The sequence below is a fragment of the Larus michahellis genome, chromosome 2 (assembly GCF_964199755.1).
Source record: "Larus michahellis chromosome 2, bLarMic1.1, whole genome shotgun sequence".
Taxonomy (NCBI): Eukaryota; Metazoa; Chordata; class Aves; order Charadriiformes; family Laridae; genus Larus; species Larus michahellis.
Genome location: NC_133897.1, coordinates 84348267 through 84362579, shown reverse-complemented (window position 1 = coordinate 84362579; position 14313 = coordinate 84348267). Strand labels below are relative to the sequence as shown.

General features: G+C 36.3%; 1 protein-coding gene across 2 annotated transcripts in view; it reads right to left on the bottom strand.

Moving 5' to 3' along the window:
• Nucleotides 1–3913, bottom strand: part of CDH10 (cadherin 10) — a 106126-nt gene extending 102213 nt beyond the window's left edge. Inside the window, exons 1-2 of one of the 2 annotated variants that reach the window (XM_074576149.1) lie at nucleotides 3746–3913; nucleotides 3370–3597 (exon numbers count right to left, since the gene is read on the bottom strand). The gene's annotated coding sequence lies outside the window, so the exon portion shown is untranslated. The remainder of the gene's footprint in view (nucleotides 1–3369; nucleotides 3598–3745) is intronic. The other variant, XM_074576150.1, reaches the window with a different exon arrangement.
• Between the last annotated feature and the right edge of the window lie 10400 nt (nucleotides 3914–14313).

Below are 14313 nucleotides of genomic sequence, written 5' to 3'. Positions count from 1 at the left end.
AAACAGGCAAGTTAGGGAAGTCGCATGCCAAGAACTCAAAGCTGGAGCTGTAAATCCAGAGAGGAAAGGAGGAAGGAACATTCAACATAGGAGTTCCTCTGGGCCTCAAGAGAGATTTGGGGAAGGCAGTATTCAGAATACCATTGTTCCTTCATTGTTTCTTCAAGTTTTTCCAAAAGTTGGACAGTAAAAGAAGTATGGTTTTTTTCAAGAAGCAACTGTTGACATTAGTAGGTTTGTTGTGCAGTGTGTGTGTTGTAAAGTCAACCAAGGTTTCAGTGAACTGTACCGTTAGTGTGCGTGAGCTTTCATTGATAGTCGCATACTGTTCAGAGCAATTGAAAATGTGCTCTGGTATGGCTTCCTTATGTGCAGTGAAGTCACCCTTCATAATGTTTTACTTTGACATATTTAAACTGCTCATAAGAAAAGAAGTTTTATTTCTGAATTTCAGTTTTCCTCCTGTATAATAAATGGTACATCAATTAGTAAGTTATTAAAAAGCCCATAGCAAATACAATGGTAATATAGAATATATATTTAGGTGGTTCACTTAAGGCACTCACAAAATGTTTCTTAAACCCTTATATTCTGCCTATTTACTTGCCTAAATAATCATTTTTTCCCTTCCATTTCTATCTATCATGTAATTTCAAAGAACTAACTGTACAGTACATTTTTCAAATCTATGAACAAGGACTTATTGTGAAGTCTAATTAAGATGCCTTGGTGTTTTCAGACTTGTATAAGTGTTTCAAGATTTCAAGCAATAGTAATGAATGAATTAAAAATAATATTGTGGTAACAGTCAGAAACTTCACCCCATTGTTACCATTCAACAATATTTCAATCTTAATTTGACCCCCTGCACTAGTGCTGCAACCTAGTGGTGTGATAAGGTATAAAATTATACTACTTCGACCTGCAACCTGGCTGTAAATATGGTTAACAGACATAGAAATTAAGTCACCTGCACAGAATTATCCAGATGAAACAGGCTCTGTTTCATTCACTTGTTTCCTTGGGAAATCACATTGAGATGAGGAAATTACTTTCTCAGAATCAGAGGTAGATTATTATTATTTTCAAATTAACATTTTCTGCCTATTACATTTAATTATTTAACAAGGAAAAAATAATTTATATTATTTAGCTGAAATTTGTATACTGGTGTGCATGTATAGATGTGTATCTTATTAATATCTTTCTACATTTAATTAATGATGAGCTCATTTGCTTTGACATATAACATTATTTTAATGGATTTTTCAAGTACAGCTAGGCAGAGAAAAGAACAGTAACCACAGTGTCTACTGTGAGCACATTTCAGTATTTCATCAGTTTCTTCACAGATCCTTTGTCTATTGAGAACATGCAAGTACAAAGTTTTAGTATATCTATACTCATTTACTCTAATGCAAAGCATTTAAGAATATATAAAGTCCTACGTACAGTCCCTTTAAGATGTATTTTGCTATTTTCTTTTCCATGAACTGTTACAACGCATTCTAAATAAAAACTGTTGGCAAAACAAGCAATCAAGACATATTTTCCAATGGTACCCAAAGTAACGAAAAATCAAATCATCAGCAGCAGTTTCAAGTTTAAATATGTGTTATAATCAACACTCCTAATACATTACAAAGTTCCTATTTAAGTGTACAAAGTCATCTTGACACCACACAGAGAAAACATGGACGTAAAGCTAAACTAAAATTAACAGAAACTGCTACAGGAATGACCTCTTCATTCTCTCTTTTATTTAACAAAGTGTATAAAAATCTGAAAAGACTCCCTCAGGCACAAACTAGATTACCACTTTATAATCCAAGAGGTATTCCTCTCTTGATGTAAACCCATATTAACTCTAAAAAGCTGTTTTTCAACTCTTGAGAAAGATAGCTTGTCTTTTGTACTTGCCTTTCCCAGTTCCCTAAGTTTATTCTTTCATCTCCTCCTCAAAAAGAGCACTGACTACTATTACATTAAAAAAGTAACTAATTAATATAAAAGTTTGTGACTGGAAAATCTCAAGAAACGCGTGTACTAGACTCATAATATCCTTAGTAAATAGCATATTTAAAAAGGATTTAGGGATTCAGAAATATGTTCCAGTCTTCCACTCCCTGCTTTCCCTCTCCAGTAATATCACCATGTAAATTTAAAGCCTACTAGCTTAGAAAAAAAAAAAAAAAAGACACAATTTTCACAATTTTTTACAAACCTGCTTCCTCACACCATGTACACACTCACACATGCATATGCAAATGCACACACAACAAGTTGTATAATTCAAAAAATACCTTAAAAGCAATGAGTGTGCAGTTGGCGTAATACAGAGGCTTTTACTGAAATGAAACATGAAGATTACAGGCAACAGCTCCATTTGTGTGGAAGCAACAGAGATGATAGGTCAGTTTTAAAATGCTGGTTGCTATTTGTCACTGATTGCACGTGCAGATGCACTCCCTGAAGCTGAAGGACTGTTAGATTTTTACATCTGCAACTAGGATCATGTACAGTATTAGCCTATTGCAAATTTCTAATGCAGCTGACAATACCATCAATAGTTAGTAGTTGGGAACATGGATTTAGACTTGCATTGTGCTGCATTAATTTAACACCACATCAAATATGGATTTTATTGCAGCAGTGACAATAAATGCTTACACAGGTGCAGACTAAATTTTTCCTCCCTCCACCTTTTCTCTTCTCCCCCCACCCCTCCCCTTACTGAAATGTCAAACCTGGCAGTATTTTCCCCATTTGTGTGCATATAGCTCTGTACAGATATTTGAAAGATTGGCTTTATCCACCCTGCTATCCCTCTCCACAGGGATTTCCTTCATAAGAAGCATTTGCTCTGAGTGTGTATAATTATTCTGAAATTCAATTCAGGGCAGAATGAATAGCAGTGAAAGCTCTAACAGACTTGCACTGGTATACAGAAAGTGAGGGCACATATGTGTATGTTCCATGCTATGTTCATAACAGTTACACTGTGAAACATTGTGGTTTTTTTAATTCAACTAGTATTTTTCCCCCCCACTGAATTTGCAAGAACTGAATACAGATAGAAATTGCTACTCAAAAGATAGCCTGCTTACTAGGAGGAAAAAAATAAATATTATAAAAAGCTTAGTGTTTCAATCTTGAATAAATATGACATCGATTTACTCTGAAGAGAGAATACACAGCAGTTATTTCTTATCCCTTGTCTCATTACTCCTAAAGCATATTTATAAAATGTAAAAAGTTGTATACAGTAGAACAATTCTATGCATTGCGTTAAACACCACACTGTTCATTCTATAATAATAACAACAACTACAAAGAGCATAAGGAATTAAAAATAAGGAAGGCTCCTACCTTTTATTCTGCTTCTGAGAAAGTGGAGTAGTGTTCACCCCAACCAGACTGAAAAACGAGCTGTTAGAGTCCTTTTTTTGTTGTTGTTTGTTTTCTCCTATTATTTTCTAAGACTGATCCTACTTGGATCTAACTCAGGCTTTTTCTCCCAGCATCACTTAACTCTGGACAGCCGGGAACCAAAGCTAAGGGGGAGCTCTCCCACTGACTGGCTTTCATTCAGAGCTCCTGATTAAAAAAAAAAAAAAAAAAAAAAAAAAAAGGAGAGACACAGACCATTACCAGCGCACACACGCAGAGACACGCACACACTCACTCTCCCTCCGAGGACGAGAGCGGGAGAGAGAGGCGCTGCCGATGGAGCCGCAGCACTTACCCGGGGAAGGTTGGAGAGGAGGGAAGCGCAGGCTTTTTCCAAGCACACACAGTGATTTGCAAGTGAATGCGGTGGGAGGGCACAGCGAACGGAGAGCTTTTTTGTTAAAGCCTGTCGCCCTCCCTTCGCTGACAGAATGGTTCTCTGTTTTTGAAGTCTAAGGTAATCAGCCTCATCTGCTTAGCTTGTCGTAATAATAAATACTGAAAATACCACCGCTTTTTTGTGGTTTATTTTTCTTGATTAAATAGAATTACTTCCCTATACCACCAGTGATCTTACAGCAATGTTTATATATTTTTTCTTTTTTTTTTTTTTTAAATAGCACAGTGCCAAGTTAAATTACAGCCTCAGAGGGCTCAGATGAAACCACAGAGAGTAGTTATTTTCTTCATTGAACTGCTTATGCTGTTAGATTAGAAACATTTTTCCTCGTGCCTCACCAGTTTTATGATGAATATAAAACAAGACAGGTTCATATAATATTAGGTATTTTCTCATTTCCAGAGGTTATCCGAAAAAAATGGGAGTGTCGCTACTAATCCCCTATTAATATTTTTCCCTAGTTGATACTTGTGTTTCCTGTTTTTATTTTATTTCAGTCACTGCATTTGGATTTCACATTTTGCTATGTGTACCTTTTCATCACGTTAATCTGCAGTGGTTTCATGTTTCTAATACAGCAAATTGGACTTAGCACAATCCTCCTTGGATCATATCAAGTCCAATCCTTTGTGATACTGCAGAGGGTTATGTGTACATTAGTTAGGAGAGATTTAACAAATAGTCACGTAAGATTAAACCAATGGATGTCAGTATTGCTCTGTCTAAAAAGTGTCATAAGGGACTTTCTCTGGTTGTAAAAATCTTCCTAAAAAAAAAAAAAGCCAAATTCTCTTGAAAAAGGAGCTGAAAAACGTTGTATTTGGGAGCGAGGAACAAAGTAACAATGAAAACTATTTCATTATTAGAAAATCTAATACAGGGGTAGGTAGATCACTGGCTGCTGTTAGGCTGCTCAGTGGTAACTATTTTGCTGGTTTTCAGCTGCTAACTATTGGGCAAAAAGACAATTAAAAAAGGAAAGCAAAATCCTTACCGTGCCTGGTATCACTTCCTAATGTAACCAACTGCTGCCAGTTCCTCAGATCTGTACCCATTGGAAGGAAGAAATGACCCACCACCTAAGTACAACCTTTTGGCAGATGAGCAAGTCAACGTTTAAGCAACATGCTACACTGGGATGTGAACGCATCATCTGGAGATGGAAAGAAGCAAAGCAGCAAAATGCCAGGGGATGGGGTGGTGGGGAAATCTCTTTTTACTACCATATATGAAATGATTTGGTTTTGAAAAATTTATATATCATGATAGATTTTTAATTTTTCAAGGAAAGACAATGAAGTTCATTGGCTTTGGCTGTACTTTGGCACATAAATACACAGTGCAATGCATAAAACATCTGTAAAAAATTTCCATTTCTTTCCTTCTCCCTTTCCAATTGTTGTATCAATCTAAAAATTAGAATTGCCCTATGTCCATCTGCTCCTGGTTTCCAAAGACCTTCATTCTTAGTCCTTTCACAGGAAAAGAGGAGACTGCAGAATCTGACTCAGGCTTCCTAATCTCTGCCACCGTTTGATGTTATACTATGTAAAGATACATTCACAGTTCCCAGTGATCCATGTGGAACTGACAATATTGAGACATCTGTGCTGTCTTCCCAGTTTACCCATTTATCTGTGCAAAACTGGAAGCATAAGATTCTCTTACTTTTGGGCAAATTCTCTCACATTTCTATGGAGATAAAGTTCATGGAACTTTCTTTTCTGCCTGTACCAACTATGCTTTGACCTCCTAAAATATTAGATCTAGGCTTGGATCCTATAGTAGAAAGCTAAAGATTGCCTTAGAATAAAAGTTGAACTTTCAATTTGGTAATACAGAGCAATTAAATTATAGTGAAAGGAGACACAACTATGTGAGAATGTATACACATGGCTGGGAAGTAGCTTTAAAGCTGGAGTGCCTTTTGGATGATGAACAAAATATTGAGTGTTGAAAATAAAGTTAAAAACTTCAGTTCTTTTTAACATTTTGTATTCTATGATTTCAGTTGCAACCATGAAGTAGGAAATAAATGACAATTTGTGTATATAAACAAAAGTTTATTCTATGCATGCGCACAGACACGCACACACACACACGCACATGTACAGAGCTACACCAAATTCTTAAGTCAAAGAAAGTAAATGACCTAGTGGAATTATTCAGGAACAAGAACTTCAGAGTCACTGAACGTGTGCTTACTGCCTTTTCTGCAAAGTATTGTGGTATATGTCTTCTAGGGTTTTATTCAGATAGAATGAACCAATATTATCCGAGAGAGATATTAATTTATTCAGGCATAGTTACTGCACGTCACACTTGCATCTTTAAACTGGAATAACTTCAGGAGTAAGATTTAACTCTAGAAAAGCCATATTTTGTCGCTAGCTCCTGTTTCTGTTAGCGTGGTCAACTATTTAAAAGCCAGCATTTATTTATACTGATAGCATATGGATATCTAAGGCAAAATAGTTATTCAACCATATACTTATTCATACACATGACAGTAACTTTAAAACAAGGTGGCATCATAACCTATTTTTAACACTGCCTAATACTTCCCATTAGAAGAGTCCTTCTATAGTTGCTTATAAATTTACCAAACAAATTATTTAGGATTAAATTTTCTACGCTGATAGTCAGCCTCAGGCAGAAATCATTTAAAAACATTTCAGCCAAAATAATACCAAGATTTCAGAGAATGAGGAAAAATTATACAGCTGGAATTTTCTCACAGGAGTAAAAAAACCTTCATGCTTTGAAGGCAGAATGTGAAACTCCACAGGGTACAACTGGCCTTTGAGTCAGAGAAGCTTACCAATGGGGACAGATTAGGTCAAGGAGCATTAAAATAAAAGCAGAGTTGTAGGAGCAGAATGAGTGGAGGCTGGAGGATGTATTCTTCTTGGACAGCAAAATATAAAAAGACATATTTCTGATAAAGAAGCAAGAAGGAAGAAACAGTGGCAGAGTAGAGGTAAGGACATAAATTCAGAGACTGAACAAGGAAACCTGGGGGGGGGGGAGAAAAAGAAAAAAAAAAATTTAAAAGAGGAACTGAAGATGATAAAAAGTCAGAAAGTGAGATACAGACTTTACAAGGGACTGTGGGATTGCTTTTTGCTGTCTCTGTCTTCAAGGTAGGGAGCATTATCCTTGAAATGATAGGTCTAGTATGATACCTACTCAGACTATAGTGGAAATACTTTTCCTTTCTTTTATTTCTGGTTACAAACTTGGCAGAGATCCCAGAAGCCAACAGTTGCATTTGTAGGAAGACGATGAGGTGTAAGAAGGAAGTGAAAGAAAAAATCTGGAATTAGACCCCATTTTCCTAAGTATTACTATCAGCAAATGTCTGTCAAATCTACTGGAATTGTCTCCATCCAGTGTTGGCCCACACAGAATAAGAGAGCACTTTAGTTGCTTCATGAGCTTATGAAATAGTTATCAATGAGGTGTTTTTAAAGATTCCAAACCTAGTAATGAGCTGTATGGAACCTCAGGATCCCATTTCTCCTTGGTTTTATTCCATATTTGATATATTTTTAACCTCTGTAAAACTGTACACAGAAACCTAACAATAAAACCCAAGTACTCTAAAATTAACAAAGGCCAGAATTGTTTATCTATGTATAATGCAAACTAAAAAAAAAAAAAAAATAATAAATATAGTGCATATATGAAAAGAAGCCAATTTATTACACACATCTCCTAATTAATTTCCATCATCATTCATACAATTGCAAAAGTACCTTCCTTATTGCACAAGATGGACTGGTAAATGGATAAGTCAAAGCATGGCAAAAGTTGTCCAGAAAAGATTGTCTTTTTTGGTGTAGAAGCCAGAAAATTTTTAGTGAATGAAGCTGAATGGAGGGGAAAATAGAAGTTTTAACAATGAAAACATTCTCCTTTGAACTATACCATATCTAAACCTCAGCCACCTATGCCTGTGTGATGCCGAGCATGCCACTTGAACCAGATTTCTTTCATGGGTGTTTTCCTGTTATGTCCTATTATTTCCAAGTTTCCGACTGAAGAGCTGGGTCTGATATGAAGAGGTGCTGAACACTGTCAGTTTCAGCACACACTGTGCTATTATAAGAGAAAAAATTGTAAAAATGGGATCTTGTGCTGTGTGCCTCTGCATTAATTCAGCTTGTACTTCTGATGATGGTCTCCCTATCTATGCCTCAAATTCTGTTTTGTGGAAAAGGGTAAACACCATTGCCCCACGTCAGACATTTACTGAGAGGATAAGCTAATGTTTGGAAAACATTCAACTATTATAATGTTAAGCACTATAGAAGTCCTTAAGAAAGTTATACAAAAGGAGGATTTGAAAAGTGTGCCTCAAACAAAGCCATAAACTACGCTGAATAATGACAACATTGAAGAATTGTTGTTAATTAAAAAAAATATAGGCCTTCAATACAATAATAGAGCAAAATATCATGATTCTTTTACACCACAACATGTTAGCTGCAGGATAAGCAAATAATTTTAACATTTCCTAAGCTCTGCAAGCTTAAATCTGAAATCTTAGTAGTGTTCTTTTACAAGGACTGCATGTACATTAGTATTTGAAATTTTTAATATTTATTCATTAAGTGACCATGAAGGTACTGGGTACCTAGGTACAAAGTCTAGTTGGAGACCACTAGCTAGTGGTACATCCCAGGGGTCAGTTCTATTTCACATCTTCCTTAATGATCTGGATGATGGACCAGAGTGTATCCTCAGCCAGTTTGCAGCTGACACCAAATTGGGATGAGTGGCTGATGGGTCATGCTGCCATCCAGGGGGACCTCAACAGGCTGGAGAAATGGGCTGACAGGAACCTCATGAAGTTCAACAAGGTCAAGTGCAAAGTCCTGCACCTGGGGAGGAACAACCCCATGCACCAGTATATGCTGGGGGCTGGCCAGCTGGAAAGCAGCTTGGCAGAATAGGACCTGATGGTTCTGCTGGACACCAGGCTGAACATGAGACAGCAATGTGCCCTTGCTGCACTAGGCAAAGTATTGCCAGCAGGTCAAGGGAGGTGATCCTTCCCCTCTACTCAGCACTGTTGACGCCACGCCTGGAGTGCTGTGTCCCGTTCCCCAGCACAAGAGGGACATGGACATACTGGAGAGAGTCCAGCAAAGGGCCATAAGGATGATAAGGGACTGCAGCACCTCACATATGAGGAGAGGCTGAGAGAGCTGGAACTCTTTACCCTAGAGGAGAGAAAGGTCGGGGGAGATCTTGTTAATGCATATACATACCTGAAGGGAGGGTGCAAAGAGGACAGAGCCAGGCTTTTTTCAGCAGCACCCAACAACAAGAGGCAATGGGCACAAACTGAAATGCAGGAGGTTCCTCTGAAAATCAGGGAACACTTTTGTCCTATGAGGGTGACTGAGCACTGGCACAGGTCGCGCAGAGAGGTTGCGGAGTCTCCATCCTTAGAGACATTCAAAAGCTGTCTAGACATGGTTCTCAACAACTGGCTTTAGCTGGCCCTACTTGAGCATGCATGGGTTGGACAAGATGACCTCCAGAGGTCTCTTACAACCACAGCCATTCTGTGATTCTGTGAGACCACAAAACCAAAAATAGAATAACAGATCCCACACAGAGGTATTTTTTCCCAAAAGAAGACATGAAAGGATGGACAACACAACATAAGAAGGTGGGTAAGTGAAAAAAAAAAAAAAAAAGAAAAATCGTTGATATATCATGATGGAAAAAAAAGCCAAGAAAGTTGTTTGAGTTCTTTGCGTCTCTGGCATCTCATTTTAACCAAGACACGTATTTTTTTGCAACTATTGCAAGCCCTAAGTACATAGCTGTCTCCAAAGGATCAACTACCCATTCCTTCATTCATTGCAGTTATTCTGGAGCACACACATCCTGGTATCTGCTAAAACTCTTCTGTTTTTCTCAATCATCTGCCCTCCTACTCCTGTATCTGAGCATTCAAATGTTCTGATGCTTCAAGTGAATTTTAGTACAGTAAACTGAAAAAGTTTATAGTTACCTAGAAAATGTCCATAAACATGGTGTAAATGGAACATAATTCATACAAAAGACTATACATACAAAAGATTAAATTACAAAGAAGGATGTCAACAAAGCATCTATATTGTATAAAACAAACTTGTCTATGGTTTAACTAACGATTATGAAAAAATTTAACACAACCATAAAGACAAATCTTTATGGGTTATTGGTAGCATTCTTCAAATCAGCTATCATGTTTTTAGCAGCATGAACAGACAAGGTGCTTTTTTTTGGAAATAATGCTGTATTACTACAACCAAGCAAAAGCCTTTTTATAGAACAGATATCCCCTGATTTGTACAAAGGTATTATTTCTGTATAATACTATGAAAATAAATATAACAGAAAATATATTCACTTGACTTCACTAGAATTTTTCTGTGGATTTCCTCTTTTCAAGTCAGTCAGTTATTTGTTATTTTTCTGTTAGTACTGCCTTAAACATTACTAAGGTTTACTTGCAGGTATAAGTCATTACATTGTGTAAACACAACACTGCTTTGCAAGATAACCTTAGCAATAGTAATGTGAAAGTTACCAGATTTCTCTTTTCCTTGGTCTTTCCATTTCTTAGTTTCCATTCAGTGACAACTGCACCAGAAATGTTACAAACAATTCCAACAACTTGTTGTTTGATTCCCATCTAACATTAATATGTTTCTCTGCAGTCACAAGTAAATAATATTTTTATACATTGTGTTTATCCAAATGCTTGCTTTAGCTGCGTGGTTCTAATTCTACTATCGTATACCAATGCTGTTATACGTATGTCTGTCTCTGAAGGTTTGTCAGGTTTAGTGCCAACACATTACACTTAAATAAGAATGTGCTTGTGTATGCAATTGCAAATAAATGAACAAATACACAAGAAATCCCTCCTCCCTTGATAACATATCTGGAAGAACACAGATTAAATGTATCAATTTTGCATTTGGCAACTCTGATGGTGATATGTTAAGAACAGCTAAACTGCTAAACAGCTTTACATCAACTGCTCACACTTGAAAGAAGCAATATTTCTGCAGAGAACAAAATCAAATTAAGCTTACTTTTTCAGTCTAAATAATACCAGGAATTACATTGGTAGACAAATGTAGACAGCAAAGCATAACCCAGCTCATAAAAAAAGGCAGAAATACAAAGAAATGCTACATTTCAACATGTGAATAACATTGTAGCTATATCACATTTGGATTCAGAGAGACTTAGGGACATTTTAAGCTCCTTATTCATTGAAGTGTTCATATGCAATTAGCAGGGTGCACATTGACTCTCTTTTCAGCTTTAACAGATTATGAAAACTGCTACTTTTGTGCTACCTTCTTATTTGTCAAGAGGTACTCCTTAAAGTTATGACAGTAGAAGAGAAGTGAAATAAAGAAAGGACCTATGCTTTCTTATGCTGCCCCCGATATGAGTCAAGCTTCCAATGTGCAAAGCAGTACACTTCAGAAAATGTGGGGATTTTTTTCCAGTTAACATCTCTCACAGAGAGTGACATTAACAGGGCACAAGCCATATGAAGAAAAAACAAAACAAAACATCAAAAACCCCTCCAATTCTTTCCTAACAGATCTTAAATTATTTGTAGTTAGCAAGTACAGCTGCAACCAGCAGGTCTGGAAGTCCCATTAATAGTCTTTTCTATTCGTTTTAAGTTTTCTCCTAATAGGAATCAGCCCTGTGCTTGTACTCCCCCTTTATTTTGAAATACCTCCTTAGAAGAGCTTAGACTAGGGACTGTATGATAATTCACGTTCTGACAGAGTACAAAACTATAGAACAGTAGAGGCTGCAAAATATTTTTTCTTTTTTTTTTTATTAGCACTGATTCAGGTATCAGTTCTTGCTTTGCAAGCATAAGCATTTTCAGTGTCTTCTTTGGTATCTATAATTGCACAAGGATAAATTTAACAGTTAGAGAGAGGAAAGTTGTCTAATAACAGAAAAGTGATATGGCATTTAATGTTCCATATGCTACAGAAAACAACAGTAATAAATCCCCTGTTGAAGGGTAGAGGATCAACTTGGGCTCTCTTTCCAAATAATTCAGGCAATATTTCTATCTATTCCAGATAATCTGGGCAATAATTCATGCTACTTCTGACAATAGATGGGGGGGGACTTCACTGTAGAAGTTTTTACTCAGTAGCATATCTCAAAGAGAAAATAATGAGTTTCAGATCATACACTTAAAATACATTTAAATACTGTAGAAGCAATAAGGCCAAACTTAGCATCTTTACCAAAAAGCAAATTCGATGAACAAAATGCAAAAAAAATACTTTCAGATTCCAGTTATAGCTATTTCATGCAAGTTTTTTAGGGCATCACACACAAATCCATAACTTAACTGTGTATACAAAATACTTTGTGTATACAACCCGACCAAAACATAGTCCTATATCCAGATATAAGGACTGAGAGATTGGTAGTAAATTCATCTGTTTAACTTCACTTCCTGTTAAATCTAGATAGACAAAAGTAGAAATAGATAAAACCTTAACCTTAGCTAGACTATTGGTATGAACAGAAAATACGATATTTTTTTTTGTAATTTTGGGAAGCAAAAGTTGAATCCTTTCAATTATTAACATGGTTATTGAGGGTTCAATTTTATATTTCAAGACTCACATATTCTATGTGAGCAACGGGATTAGCATGAATTACAGAAATGCCAGATATAAAGCCAAAATTTTGCAAAAATCCAAGCAAAAAGAATTTGCACATATATCAAGTATAAATGAAATTGTGATGTTGTAGAACTTTGAGGAATTTATCTTTTAAAAATTATTTTACTCAAGTACATGAAAATGACATGCGCATCTCTTCAAGCACAATATGACAGTAGTAATTGTGCACACGTAGTCTTATTGCCAGTGTCAGAATTCTCCCGGATCTCATGGGATCTGATCCACTGCATAAACAAAAGGGTTAAAGAGGAGGAAGAAGGACTGCAGCATGTTGAAGATGAATTTTTTTTCTTCAGTGCAAAATCAGATTCTAACTGAGATATGTGATGTTGAGAATGTGGAAGCAGGCAGGATGTTCAGTAATAGCAGTTTTCAATTAAATGCATAATTATTACTAGAGTTCTTTTATCTCTGTGCTTAAAGCATTTATCTGGGAGGCAGAAAGTATCAGCAACAATTCATTTCTTATGTTTTAATTACGTCAAAACCAAACAAGCTAATGTACGTATATTGTAAATGTGTTTCTCTTCTCCTACTGCAAGACAAATTCAGGTTTTATATCTTTAACTCCATTAAACTCCAACATCCTGCCATATTGAAAACTATTTCTTGGTCTGATCTTGTAGCAGTCCCTTATTAGAATTCTAGGAGCAGATCTTCCATCTCCATCCCACCAAATGTTCCCATTCTGTCTTAATACAATGCCTTTCCCACCCAGGACAATATCTTCAGTGTTTACTCACTTCATCATCAGAAGCTTTCAAGTTGCTTATACTTTGACTGTGACGTCAAGAAGTTAGTACGCTATTGTGTGAGACCCTAAATATAATCAGATTGTCTGCAACGAAACAAGACAGACAATGGGCGAAAAAGAAATAATGTAAAACTGATCCATGTTAGAACTGTGAATAAAATGTAAATTTTATGTTGCCTAGGCTGGTGTACTTTGGCAATACAATGACTTCCTCAATTGCCTTCTTCCTTTCTGCTTGGACTGTCAGGTGATCTGACTTTTTCACAGGTAATGATGAATTTCTCCTCAGAAGGATATCCTTAAGGCCATTACTGTCCGTGCTGGCTCTCAAGAAACTGAAACATCAAGAGATATTGAGTGCTCTGCCCTCTGCCACTTAGGTTAGAACATGACAGTATCAGGAAGAGTCTTATCAGCCCCATCAGACTGCTGGAGCAGTCCTCTTTATATATGCCTCTCTCCAGTTCTCTCTGCACTTATATTAATAGGATAAATAATCCTAGAGAAGTTATGCTTGCAATAGAGACAAGTTAATAATGTTTCTAAATAAAGATTTGAAGATAATACCTCAGAATAAATAAAAATAAATAAAACCATTAATAAAATATAAATAAGCATCATAAAGGCAGAAAACTTGGGAGACTTGTGAACAGTGGAAAGAGAAGAGTAATATACAGTGTTACTGATATATTTTAGGGTAGAAGTAAAGGAAAACAAAAGGGGAGGAAAAGTTAAAAGTTCCACTCTAAAACAAAAAATTATATCTTGTACAGGTGGATGTTAAAAGACATGTACCAAGCAGCAGAAGGCAGCTGTAGCATTCTTATAGTAAAGGAAACAAGGCACCAGAGTAAAAATATGAGCACCCTTTGTTAACACTGAAGTTCACCCTAAGTTCCCAATCACAAAGCCAAATCTCTCATCTGTATGATTTACTCAGTATTAAGGAAAAAAGCCCAACA